Source organism: Equus caballus, chromosome 7 (assembly GCF_041296265.1).
Source record: "Equus caballus isolate H_3958 breed thoroughbred chromosome 7, TB-T2T, whole genome shotgun sequence".
NCBI classification, from domain to species: Eukaryota; Metazoa; Chordata; class Mammalia; order Perissodactyla; family Equidae; genus Equus; species Equus caballus.
The window spans coordinates 64,270,021-64,282,768 of NC_091690.1; the positions used below are offsets into that span (position 1 = coordinate 64,270,021).

A 12,748-nucleotide genomic window follows, 5' to 3' on the forward strand; every position below is an offset into this window, starting at 1 on the left:
AGGCCATAGAGCTAAAGTGCCATTCTCATCACATCATATCAAGGGGACATGACTTAATCACTGTTGATGTTAACTGTGTTCACCTGGCTGAGGTAGTCTTCTTCAAGTTTCTCCACTGTAAACTGCCTTTCATCCTCCTTTTCGTGCTGTACTCTTTGGAACGAGGTCATTGTGCGCAGCCCACCCTTCATTAGTAGGGAGTTATGCTTCAAGTCCCCAAGGGCAAAGTAGCACAGGAGATTTGTCTATTTTCCACACTTATTTATTCAATAATTTGTTTATATCAGCAGAGACTCTTGGATATTTCATAATTTGGGTTATAATCCAATACTACTTTGGTTATTTTGTTACTCAAGTTATTTCAGCTTTGGCCATTGAGAGCTTTTCATTTGGCTCCTATGTTCCTTTGTCATATCCCCATCATTGTAGATTTTTTTTGAGCACTTCCTTATTTCTGGCTCTACAAGAGGCTCAGGTTCATTTTGTAGCTTGGCTGCCTTAATCCTAGAATCTGTCATTTTTCCAAGGCACTCCAGTTCCTTTTATTGCAGAATGAATGGTATTAGAAACTGAGATCTGGGCTCCAGGTGTGCTCATGGCTACTGGGGTGTCATTTCTCAGGCTGACAGAACAAGGAAATAAATGTGTATATATAAACTTGTGTATATACACACACCTAAAATATTTCTATATGTAACCATCTGTATCTATATTGAGCTAAACATGAGTTCACAGTAATGTCTCCACTCTAATTCATTACCACATGGATTATTCTAGCCTTCCCCCTTTTCATGTCTGTAACTTCCCACTCCAACAGTGAGAAACCTAACACCAGTCATTTTTCATCTCTTTATTTCATTCTGATTAGCTGATCCAGGATGGGACTTTCTGCTCGTGAAAGCCCTAAAGAACCTTCAAATCTCCCACATTTTGGCTTTTAATGGTCTTTTGATTGTCTCAGGCTCCTGCTACTTCTTTGCAAACTTGAATAAACATCTTCATTATAATTCTTCCAGGATTTCACACATCCAAAGCATGGGAAAATAGTGAGTAAGTGATTTAAAGGGGAACAAATCCAATCTCATATGAGAGACAGAATTTTCACAGTCAAAAATTTGAGAGTTCAAATTTGTTCTTTCTTTGTTTATCTATTACCACTTTTAATTTATTAACTCTGAGCCCTCAACTTTCCTCACACCCTAATCATGTTTTAGGTAAACTCAGTCAAATGCAGTGATTTATCCAATGGTCTAGAATTGTCAGATCTCTTGCCTCTGCTTCCCGCAGTCTCTGCAGATGGCACCTGGGCTCCAGGGTGCTTTGCATCCCTTCATGGCACCATGAGGAGGGGTTAGCTTCTGCTCGCCAAACTTGACCTGAGTCTCCAGTGCCCACTCACTGTCAGTGCAACCATCCCATCTGCTTCTCTTTATACTCTGGATCAACTTGCTTCTTGATAATTCTTGGAAAGACCGCAGCAAAAAGGAAAGATTAAGTTATCCATGGGCAAAAGGTGAGTTGCGTATCATCAGTTAGGGCTCTTTTGTCACGGTATAAGAGGAAGTATTTGGAAAATAATAATGTAGATTTACATGCACAATACCTGGTCTTCTCCATAGCCAGCCAAGTTACCCACCTTTCTTGGCAGCAGGTGAGGAATGGGGTGGACAGAAGGAAAATTGGATTATTGAAGAAGAAAGGTAATATTCAGCCACTGACTAATTTTAAAGCAAGGCAATATGTTTGAAAGTTTAAATATCTTTTGTTTCCATTTTACATATCAGCTTGATATAGAATTCTTCCCATGGTATAAATAAGAAGGCCATAAAACTAGAGGCAGCAAAGAAAGGATATAAAACAGAAGACGTAAAAGAGAAGCCCATCCCTTATAATCCAACACTATTGAAGGCGGAGGGTGGGCTAAAGGCAGAGAGAAGAAAAGAAACAGAGGCAGAGAGGTAGACAGTCAAACTGTGTTCCATTCCTCAACCTGGACAGAAACCCTAACAAGTTGAAGAGAACAAGTAGGGCAAAGAGGTCCTGCCTCACTCCCTATTTGGAATCTTGGAAAGAGGTTACCTGGCAAGCCAGGCATCCCAACATGTCCATAAGAACTTAGGAATTGGCCACATCAAAGTAAAGCTTCACAGTACAGCATGGTCAGAAAGGGAGAGAGAGAGCTCAGCTCTCCCAAATTGCCCTCTCTTTCCATGGGATATGTTGGAACCCAGGAGCTTCCATTGGGCCCTGAAAGGGAGAAGTAGGGTAGCTGAGTCTGAGAGCAAGCTTTCCAACCATGAAATCTACTGTGGTGAGAGATGACACAGCAGAGAAGGATGGGCCCTACCCTACACCTCCTACCACCCTAACCAGAAGCCAGTAGAGGACATGCAGAGGCACAGTGGATGTTTTAGAGCCATCAGAGATGAGTGAGGTTGGCAGCCAGGAAGTACTGCAGCCTCTGCCAAGCCTAGAGCGACCAGATTGCAAGTAACACCAGCTTTGACTTCAGCCATAGATGCCAGCCAGGCAGGCATCCCTCCAGTGGACAGGGAACATTGTCATGGAAACAGGAAACACTGTCATGGAAACCAGAGGGGTCAAAATGTATCACATGAACCCAAAGAACGCTTTCCTTTCCACTGCCAAGAGGACACAGTAAGCCACAACCATGCCCCATTCACCTAAGAGCCATCTTGGAGAGGAATGAGATTGTGGCCCGAAATCTGAGTACAGATTTTTCACTTAAGGAAACTAAACTTTATTTAAAGAGATTGCTTGTAAGTATTGCAAGGGACTAACTCTTTGAGATGATACTAAAATAAAATTGTATTTCATGAGGCACTTCTGACTCATAAACTCCAACCAACTTAGTCAAGAAAGGAGTGTTATGGAAAACTCCTGGGCAGCCCACAGAGTTGAAGGAGTTGCTGCAGCAAGACTGACTAATTTCCCCCTGGGGTGGGGGTGGGAATGGAAGATGGGCAGGCTCTCAAGGAAAGAGGGCTGTTACTAGAAACAGAGGGAAGGGATGCTGAACTGGCAAACAAAGCAGAGGTTCATAGCTTTTCTCTTAGTAAACAAGGAAGCCTGGTCCAGGAAGCAATCATTCATTCATTCAACAAATATTTATTGAGCTGAGTGAAAAGGAGCAAGACTACAAAGTTGAATCAGTCACAGCCCCGGCCTCAAGTTTACAATCCAGAGGGAGCAGCCAACAGGAAAAGCTGAATCACCTGCCTGAAGAGCAGAGCAAGGTTATGGGAGGAGGGACAGCTGCTGTAGTAAGAATGAGAGGAAAGAAAATTAATTTTCACTGGAGGCATCAAGAAAGCATAGCATTTGAGCTGTGCCTTGAAAGTCTACTAGTGAAAGAGAAAGGTAGGAGGATTTCAGAAAAGGGAGAAGCAGGAAGAAAAGCATAGAGGTAAGAAAGATAGAGCTCCATTAGGGAAATGCCAATAGCCAGGCATGGTGAGTGTGCAGAATGCTTGATGAAATGTTGAAGATAGGAAGCTGGAAAGAGAGGCCAGAAAGAGAACATCTTGAATGCAAGGCAATTGAGTGTAGCTTCATCCCTTGGGTGACTGGAGCTACTCGGTCTTTTAAAATCAGATTTGCATTTTGGAATGCTCACTCTGGCAGCCGTGCAGGGAATGAATTTGGGAAGGAAGAGACAGGAGACTCCAGTCCATGGAGAAAAGGACAAAGGGATGAAAAGGGCAATGAAATGTCAGAGCTGTTGGAGGAATTTTCCTCAGAAAAGGGCATTGGCAAGTGTCCTAAACCATCTGCAGCAGCCTATCAAAGGCCAGTTTGTCAACAGACACCCAGGATTTCTCCATACTTAGCTTCTCCAGGGCTGCAGTCCTGTCGTGATCCCCCTGGCTCTTCCTCGTCAATCTCTTCTTCTTAATGGCTCATCCCAATATGCAAACATACTCTGGTATCTCTCATCTCTAAAAATATTCTTGATGCCCTGGTCTACTGCGGCCCAATCTTTCTGCTCCACTTCCTTAACAGGGGCTTCCATCTTCAGGTTCTTCTCGTGGTTGCAATACAGCCACTGTGGTTCCCACCATATTGTCTGCCACCTAGGCGGAAAAAAGAGAAAAGATAGCTGAGTCAGTCCCTTCAAAAGAGCTTTTATGGAAGCTCTGCCTAATGGCTTTTACTTATCTCATTGGCTTCCCCAAATGGCACGGGAGGCTGGGAAATATAGCTTGTTAATTAAATATCTCACTGCCCCAAGAAAAGGCTAATAAGGGATAAGGAGAGAATGGGTATGAGGAAGGCAACTGGGAATCTGCTGTACTTGCTTTGATCCCCTTCTAGTACACCCTATTTCTCTTATAATTTCTCAAAACAGAGACCTGCATAGACCACCTCCACATCCTTACTTCCCATTCTTTCTTCCACAAATCTGAGTCCTACCCACATCACACCCTGTTGCTGATTCCAATGGACAGACCACACTTTCTTATACCCAACTTCTCTGTGGCATTCAAATACTTCTCTATGAAACACTGTCCTTCTCTCCTCATGTCTTTGACATACTTCTCTGTTTGTTTTCCTACCCACTAGCCACTGTCTCCCTGACTCCTTCTTCTTTATTCAATCTTATTCAATTCAATTCAAGGCTTCCTCCTGCCTTTCTTCTCTTCTCTCTCTCTAGAATTTCCTCCTAGGTGATTTCATTCAGTCCCATGGCTTTAAATACTATCCGTATGCTGATGACTCCTAAATTCTTATCTCCAGTCAAAACCTCATTTCTGATCTCCAGTCTCATATATTTAGTTGCCTACCTGACATCTCAAAATGGTTTTCTCATAGGGGTCAGCCCAGTGGCACAGTGGTTAAGTTCACACGTTCTGCTTCAGTGGCCCAGGGTTCACCAGTTCAGATCCCGGGTACGGACATGGCACCACTTGTCTAGCCATGCTGTGGTAGGCGTCCCACATTTAAAGTAGAGGAGGGGCATGGATGTTAGCTCAGGGCCAGTCTTCCTCAGCAAAAACAAGAGGAATGGTGGCAGATGTTAGCTCAAGGCTAATCTTCCTCAAAAAAAATAAATGAAAAAAAATGGTTTTCTCAAAAGTTAGCATAAACTTTTCCGAAACTGGAAGTCTTAAGTTCCTCTGACTCCAACCCCAAACGTGTTCCTCCTCCAATTTATCCTTTCTCAATAAATGGAATTTCTGCCCATCCAGTTTCCAGACCAAAACCCAGAAAAATCTATTCTGACACTTTAGTGTCTCTCACTTTCCACATCCCATTCGTCACCATGTCCTGTCAGTTCAATTACAAATATTTTGTCAATTTATCCTTATTGCCAGTGTCACCAGTCACCATCGTCTGTCTCCTGGACTACTACAATGTCTTCCTAATTGTTTCCCTTTTCTCCACTTGTGCTCAATTCAATCCAATCTACAGAGGGACCCGGAGTGATCTTTCAGTATTTTAAACTGGATTGTGTTTTCTGTAGTCAGAATTCCACAATGCCTTCCTATTGTAATTAGAATAAAATCTAAACTCCTTACCTAGATCCTCCATGATCCTTTCTTTTCCCAGCTTTCCAGCCTTCCCCTCACCTTACGCTCCAGCCAAATTGGTCTTCTGTCAGTTCACGTTAAATTCAAACTTATTAAATTCTTTGTCATGTTAGAAACTTGGCATTTGCTGTGCCTTCTGCCTGGGATGCTCCACCTTCTGCTCCTCACATGACTGGCTGCTTCTCATCCTTCATGTTTCAACCTAAATATCAACTCAAAGAGACATTCCTTTGTAACCCTATCTAAGATAAGACACTGCTGTTGCCCATCACAGCATCTTGCTCATTTTTATTATGGCATTGACCTGAGTCTGCAATAGTTGGCAAAATTCTTTAGTTGCCTATCTATTACTCGTTAGTTTCCTTGTATGTAGATTATTTCCCTTCCAGACCATATGCTCTGTACATAGTACACTGCCTGCCACTTGACAGGGACTCAATCACTATATGTTTGTTGAATGAGTGGTTGGGACAGAAAGGTAAGCATACAGTATCACATATAATCTCTCCAAAAACTTTATAATTTAGGTATTTTTATCCCCCTTTTATAGATGAGTAAACTGAGGATCAGAGAACTTACATAACTTCCTCCAAGAATTCCCAAAAAGTAGAAAAGCAGGAATTCAAAGCCAGATCAGGCAGATTCCAGAACCTATTCTCTTCTTCCACACCAGGCTGCTTCTGCGTACACCATTTCTACAGGGCGTCAGTCATCCCAGTGGGGCATTTTTATGCTTTGTAGTTGACCAGACAGTCAAGAAAACAATGGCAGTTGCTTAATATGAGACAAAGAATTGAAAAGTCATCCTAGCTTTCATTATCTTCCCACAACTAATTGGAACTCATTAAAAAACCTGATTCTGAAGGCAGGAGGAAATCATTTTAATTAGCAATGGGATAGACTTTTCCTCAGCAGCAACAAGTCCAGAATCTCAATTTATGTTGACAGAGGCTTTAATTAGCAAGAAAAGTGGCTGTTTCCATGAAGGAAGGAGAAAACACTGAAGTGCTCCAGGTCCTTTATAAAATCCCGGAGACGTTCTACATCTCTCAAAGATTGCAACTACCTGTGGTAGCCAGTATAACCATAAATATTTCCTGCTAGACTGGATGTTTATCCTCTCCCTTCATATTGATCTGTGTAAGAAGGTCAGGAAGGGCAAAGTTAGGCTAGAAAGCAATAATTATACTCCTCTCCTTACTTCCCTTTACTCTTGCTACCTAATTTATATCATTCTTGGCACTTCAATTAGCATTTTAACTACTCTAAGAAGTCTTGCTGTTAAGAAACCTTTTTAACTGTGTTTAAACCAGACTTCCCAAACTTATTTGATCATGGAACTCTTTGCTCATAATATGTGTAGTAGACAGTCTCCAAAGTTAAGTTGACCACCAACAATTCCTCCCATCCCTGTATGCACATCGACAGATAGTGTATCTCCTCTCCTCGCGAATCTAAGCTGGCCTTGTGCTTTACTTTGTTGAATAGAATGTGGCAAGAGTGATGCTGTGTCAGTTCTGGGTTTATATTTTAAGAGACCCGACAGATTCCTCTTTTGCTTTCTGGGAAACTGGCTACCCTGAAAGAATTCCAACCACTGTCCTGGAGAGACAGGTCCAGCTAGAGGTCGAGGAAGTGACTTTCTCAAGACCATCTAGCTAGTTGGGCCAGAACCCAGCTCTCCTGATTCCCTGTCCAGCACTCCGTCTACAACACATGCTACCACTGATCTGCCTGTCAGAGTGATTGTCCCTGATCTCATGGATGGATTAATTTAACACATTGGGATTTCAAGTCATTAGAGACGCTTAGAAATTTGAAACTACATAGTTCAATCTAGACTCATGATTCCAGTTTTATTTACTTTTCTAACTCTTTCCATTGAAGACTCTCTCCTTATTCCTGTGGTATATGTAGAAGCCCCCTCCCCCTCACGATAACAGTTAAGTAGTAGTAAAGAGCTCACATTCCGGCATCAAATGCTCAGAGTTCAAGTCCCAACTCCACTTACTGGCATAGACAAGTTCATTCATCTCTGAGTCTCAACTTCCTCATCAATAAAATGAAGATATTAAAATGCCTGCCCATTATTTAATTATTAGGATTTTTAATTTTGTTCCATTACTATTGTTTTGTCACTAATGTTTTTTCCATTTTTTGTTAACCAGAGTCAAACTACCAATGAGGACTTTTGACCATCACAAGATAACCAGTGTTACCATTGTGAGCTAAAATAATTTTTGCTGAAAGACAAGATTGATGTCTTGGTTCACCTGAGCAGACTTCTGTAGGTAAATGGTTAGTGTTTGCTGAGTTTTGGTGGATACTAGAAAGGACTTGAGGTCACCTATCATTATTTACAGTGACCCCTTAGGAGGCGCTGGAACAGAGAACACAACCCTTCCAGCTTTTTTTTTTTAAAGATTGGCACCTGAGCTTACATCTGTTGCCAATCTTTTCTTCTTCTTCTTCTTCTCCCCAAAGCCCCCCGGTACATAGTTATATATTCTAGTTGTAGGTCCTTCTGGGTCTGCTAAGTGGGATGCCACCTCAGCATGGCCTGATGAGTGATGCCGTGTCCGTGCCTGGGATCCAAACTGGCAAAATCCAGGGCCACTGAGATGGAGAGAGCAAACTTAACCACTCAGCAATGGGGCCAGCCTCCCATTCCAGCTTTGATGTTGTGAAATTCTATAGACATCCTCCTAACCCCTGAAATCCCCTGCCAAAGGGGCCACAGCTTCCAATGGGGCCCCTGTCCTTCCGTGGGCTGTGTAGAACTCTCCTCAATGAGATGAGCCCCAGTGTGCATGGATGGTGGAAGGGCAGGTGTGTGGCTCAGTTTCCAGGTATAAATCCATGTGGTCAGTTGTCATTTGGCTCCACTCAATATTCTTTCTACCATAGTTGATCTTTGAAGCATAGGTAAGCCTCATCCAGGTAAAGGGGTTTTGGGAGACAGTATCGCACAGGTATGGGGTGAGGGAAGTCCCTGGTCGCTAAGTGTCCAGAAAGCAAGTTAAGAAGTTCCATTAACAGCCACAGCCTTTTAGAATGACCTTTTTAAATGAAAGTTCACCTCTCAATATCTGAATGCTTTCATTTTTTCAGAAGTAATAACATGTTTTCTTCCTGCAAGACTCAAATGCCAAAGTGAAGTACTCTCTGACATTTGTGGTTTGGTATTTGTTTTCAGAGTCTTTTGCATTTCCTGTTTAAGAGATGTTTTTCTGACTAAGCTTGATAAGTCTCCTTTTTTCTGCAATTTCAAGTTAAACAAAAGTAACCCGATAACCTCCACAGTCCTGGTTATTAACTTTCATTATTATCACCCTAAACTCCATAAAAAGCCTCAACCCACTTGACCTAAAATGTCTACGAAAACTCTCACCTCCCCGCTTTGCCCACACTGCACCTCTGCCGTTTGATTTCCTCTCTACCCTCCCTCAGTCTCCACTTGTACAAGTCCTGCTTATCCTTCCTTCTTCTGAGTTGACTGTGAACATTTTAAAGCACTTTTACACATTCTGCCTTGTAGTCATATGATGGTAAAGACCACCAACTTTGGAATTACCCTGGGTTTATATTTCAATTCCAGCATTTATTACATGTACCACCTACGGTAAGTTACTTAATCTCTCTAAACCTCAGCTTCCTCATTTATCAAATACAGATAATAATAGCACCTGACTCATAAAAATTGCTGTGTAGATTAAACAAGAAAATGATCACAAGTGAATTAGCCAGGGTCCCAGCAGGAACTAGATCGTACATTTGTATTAAGATAATTCTGGGAGGCTTTACAGAAACGAGGGCAGAGCAGTGAGTGATGAGTTGGAGCCAGCTCGTAAGGGGTGATTATTAAATTTTCAGGAATTTTTTACAAGCTAGTTGTCAAACATAGCCATTATTAAAAACTAAAGTATATAAAGTTAAATAAATTATATTTAGAAACAAAGGTAATAAACACTTAAAATTCATCACTTCCTAATTATCTCATTACATTTCACTACCACAAATGCTCTTGAGGACACTTAACATCGACTATATCTGTGTGGTAGGAGCGTTATATAATGGTATGCTACTGTGGATCGTTTCCCAACTTCGTGCTGAATGATATCCCATTGGTACTTTGAAATCAGCCAGGGTGGGAGTATTTACACCACAGAAATTGGCAAATGTTACTAATTAGAGCTCTCTTCTCCCCTCTGCCCCCCAACCCCACCTCCAGGGACTCAGTCATTAACATATTTACCAACAGGAGCATGTGTGGGGAAACCACAGGAATCATGGCTATTATCATCTCTGAGTCCAAAAAGACAATGAGAGGGAGCAGTTACCAGATTGTGGAAGGAGAAAGTTGTGAGGAGAGGACCACTTTGACTGGTACTCTGACCCTTTTGGTCAAAGAACACCACCAACCGGAAGTGACACTAGAAGAAGAGAGCCAGGGGAATAAATCCCTGACCTCACTCTCCTCTCCCCTTCCAGGGCTTCACTGTCCCACCTCCTTCCAATGACAAACCAACCAGATGTCAGATGGCAAAGGAGCCCTTACACATCAATCTCCTGGAGCAAAGAGTAGGGAGGGGAAGGGGAGAGAGGAGGTCAAACGGAAGGGCAAATGGGGGATATCTAGCCTGGCAAAATGGTGTGCTGTGTCTGGTACATAATAGGAGCTCAATTAATATTCTCTATTATTATTATGGTTAGCTCAACTCAACAGAAATGTATTAAATATTACGCTGAATACCCCTCCCTCAAGGAGTCCACAGTCCAGTGGAGAGCCGTGTAAAGAAATAAATTGCACATCAATGTGCAATGTACTATTATTAAAGAAGGAAGAAGTCTGTCTCTCCAACTAAATGGCAGACCCCCAGAGAGCAGAAACTAAGATCAACAAATATCTGTTGAATGGGTATAGTCTTATTTCCTCTCACTGCCCTTTACTGTTATTATAGAATCTTTAAAAGGGAGGAGGTGGGAAGGGAAATAATAATTTCTGAGTGCCAGGTGCTTTACATATACTGTCTCATTTCATCACCCAAATAAAAGAACATAAAAAAGTATGTTAAAATTGAATGTTTGACTAAGAAGCTAAGATGGTAAATATCAGATATTAAATAGTGCTAGACCCACCATGAGGAGGCAATTTCAAAATTAGCAGCCAATAAATGGTTAGACAACTTGCACACATCGAGGGCCAGGTTGTTGAACAAGAGATAAGATTTTGAATGGTATTGATTTTGTGAAGAGGATTTTTGTAGTTACTGGAGTGTTGGAAGGCCCTGCCATGGGGGCACAGAGGGGGAATTCTTGCTTTCTCAACTCAAGCCTAATCGAGACTGCTTAGGTATGACTACTCACAGATCCTAAGATGCATCCTCTGGAATTTAGGGGCATAGAGACTCGGTGTTTGAGTCCCACCTGGGGAATCTATCAGCCGAAAGAAATGGACTGGGAAACTCCTTTGGTAGGAGAGCTGGTAAAGCTGCAGCTTTTGAGATCAGGTTGAATTCCCTAAGATTTTTGCTGAATGAGGATTTCCTGTGTAACAGATGTCAACCATACAGAAGAAGCAGCCATTGTGGAGGCATTCTGAATCCTATCAAAGAGAACATCCTGGTGGATATGGCTGAAGGGATGCACCAGCGAGCCTGTCAGAGTGCACCTCTGGAAAACCAGAGACTGGGGGTGCAGAGCCTGTCAAACAGGGTTGCGAGTGGAAGAGTCCCACAGCAGAACCTCCAAAGACACCCACAGAAACGGCCCACAAGAAAAAGAATCAAAACTTCGCCCCGACAACTCAGAAACGCCAAATAACAGCTGCACTCACCACGTCCCCTTTTCCCCTTATCCCTCTTCTCCTGCATCTGACCCAGGAGGGGATGGAAACAGGCTAGAGAAAAGAAGAAATGGTGACTAGAAAAAGAATGAAGGCCAAGCAGCCACCTCCACCCCAGGCTGAGTTGCAAGTAGAGGAGAAGATGTCGCTTTAAGTTCATAGGATGGATTACTACCTAGGACTGAATATTTTTAATTACCAGAGATTGTGTGCTTTGGCTTAAAGTCACCTTAAGGCTTTCTATTACTTAAAACTAAGCATAAAATTTATAAAAATTGCCCAAATTTCATCCAGGGGCCAGCTAAGAATATCATCTACTGAATAATTTTAAAGCAACTACAGAAGACATAGTTAAGCTACATCTTATTATATGCCATAGTCACATTTGCTCAATTGAAGGATTTTAAGAGATATTACTATCCCCACTTTATAGGTGAGCAAATAAAAGCTCAAATAAGATAAGTAAAGGGCCCAACATCAGATAATCTGTAAGTGGTAAGACAAGAATTCAAAACCATTCTGACCCTAAAGTCATCGCTCCTTACTTCTACATTAATTACTCTGTCGCCCAATCCTGGAATTTTAGAGCTGGAAGTAAATTTTTTTAGGTTATCTAACCTTATCCTCTTGTTTTAAATAATAAAAAGCTAATATTTATTGGTGTTTATTATATACTGGCATAGTGCTAAGTGTTTCACATGTGCTATCTTCTTTAATCCTCAAAACACCATGTGAAATAGAATAGTTCTCTACTACACAAATGAGGAAATTGAGATTCAGAGAAGTTAAGTAGTTTTCTCAAGTTCACACAGCTAGCGGCAGAACCAAGATTTGAAACCTGGTCATCTGATTCTAAGTTCCATAGCCACTATGCACCAAGATCCAGAAAGAGATATTAATCTAAGATCACACAGAAAGGAGCCAAATAGAAACTAGGTCTTCTGACTCTTAATCCATCACTCTTTGCATTGAAAAATCTACAAAAGAGTAGAACAGGAAGGAGAAGAAGATTATAAACAACTATTAATGCATGCAGAGGTAAGAGAGTTGTCAAGGGGATATTTTTTCTCATGGATGTTTGGAACAAAACAATTAGCAAGATGATAGATGAGATGAAATAAGATGAGATGAGATGAAATAAGGTGAGATGATGAGAAAAGATGAGATGCGATACAATGCAATAACCAGTTTGGCCCCAAAGTTTCAAGTATGTGCATAAGAAAGCCAGACTTGCTAATTTACCTTATACTGTTAGTATTTTTAGTCATCTTAATATCTCCATGAAATAAAGGAATATAACATGGTTTTCCATGGTAAGTGAGATTGAAGGGCAGAAATAAACATGAGAAGC

The 12,748-nt window shown here is 41.6% G+C and overlaps 1 protein-coding gene across 1 annotated transcript in view; it reads right to left on the reverse strand.

Annotated features, from left to right (window-relative positions):
• Positions 1-838: 838 nt before the first annotated feature.
• The window catches only part of ANKRD42 (ankyrin repeat domain 42), a 179,320-nt gene continuing 167,410 nt past the window's right edge, over positions 839-12,748 (reverse strand). Inside the window, exon 13 of the mRNA XM_070272148.1 lies at positions 839-4,094. The gene's annotated coding sequence lies outside the window, so the exon portion shown is untranslated. The remainder of the gene's footprint in view (positions 4,095-12,748) is intronic.